We start from the raw sequence: 1,243 nt of genomic DNA, 5'->3' as shown, positions 1-1,243 counted from the left end.
GCAAGTTGCCTGGCAGGTGGGTTTGGGAGACTGAGGCCCCCTCAATTTTGAGCCACCATATTGAATCTCAGTGCTTTAATTCCATTTGAAGATGGAAGGTGCTTTATCTTAGTCCTTTACTATGGAAATTTCCTAAGTGTTGATTACCCAGCTTAGCCCCATTGGGGCTTTGGGTACCCAGCTAAATATCCTCAGCCTATGCCTCCCATCCATCCAATGACCATGAACTTGGGCAGAGTTAAAGTATAGGGGGGAAGAGATATCTGTAGTAATAGCTTTGGGGCTGGAGATTGGGAGGACAACATCCAACACCACTTTATCCAGATGGTTTACACCATCTTCTCAATCCAGTTGCTCATCATAGTCACAATCATTGCTATTTCTCTCCTTTGTGATGAATAACTTGGCCATCCACTATGTTTCCTTCATTGTTTTCCTGGGTGCATGCATGACTTTTTTCTGCTGCCAGGGATCTAGGTACTACTTTTCATGGAGCATCATCTTTTTGACCATATTAATTTGGCAATGACCTTCATAACATGGATCCTAGCTAGCGTGTCTTATAGAAAAACAGTCATCTTGGCCCTGATTATCACTACTATTGTCAAAATTACTGTCACTATATTTTATACCCAGAGCAAGATGGATTTCACATCAGTACAAGACTCTTCTGTGTATTTGAGATTGTGTTGACTGGGATTATTACTGTTATTTTTTTAATCTTGCTGGCTTTTAAATATATATATATATACTGCCTCCATATGTGGTATGCTACCCTTGGAGTTATTGTTTTTACCCTCTTTTAGCATATAACACACAGCTGTTTTTTGAGAATAGGAAGCACATCACCAACCCTGAGAGATTTATCACAGCCCCCTTGCAAATCTACATTGATGTCATCTACATCTTTACCTTCATGCTACAGCTTCTGGAGATCACAATTAAGGAGGCTTTCCTTCTTCCTCGTGCTCCTTCTTTTCTTTCTCTCTTTGTGGGTTGGCCAGCCGTTGCTATACTCATTTTCTCTCAGTAACTTCCCCTGGAAGGATTTTACTTGTTGTTTATGAGATCTGGCAGAGCAATCCTCTTTGGGGTTTATCCATAAGGAGGGTTATACTGGATTGGATAAGTCAGTGAGGAAGTGAGAAAACTGATCTCCTCTGGCTTCTCTGGGGCTGAACACAAGGTTTCTTCACCTTTTGTCCTCTATAAAACTGTTGTGATTGACCCATTGAGGATGTGA

General features: G+C 41.2%; 1 pseudogene; it reads left to right on the top strand.

Moving 5' to 3' along the window:
- Positions 1 to 448: 448 nt before the first annotated feature.
- LOC123255764 lies at positions 449 to 1,033 on the top strand (annotated as a pseudogene).
- Positions 1,034 to 1,243: the final 210 nt, after the last annotated feature.

This window comes from Gracilinanus agilis, unplaced genomic scaffold, assembly GCF_016433145.1.
Source record: "Gracilinanus agilis isolate LMUSP501 unplaced genomic scaffold, AgileGrace unplaced_scaffold51760, whole genome shotgun sequence".
Lineage (NCBI taxonomy): Eukaryota > Metazoa > Chordata > Mammalia > Didelphimorphia > Didelphidae > Gracilinanus > Gracilinanus agilis.
Note: the sequence above shows the minus strand (reverse complement) of the source record. Positions and strands in the feature narration are given on the sequence as shown.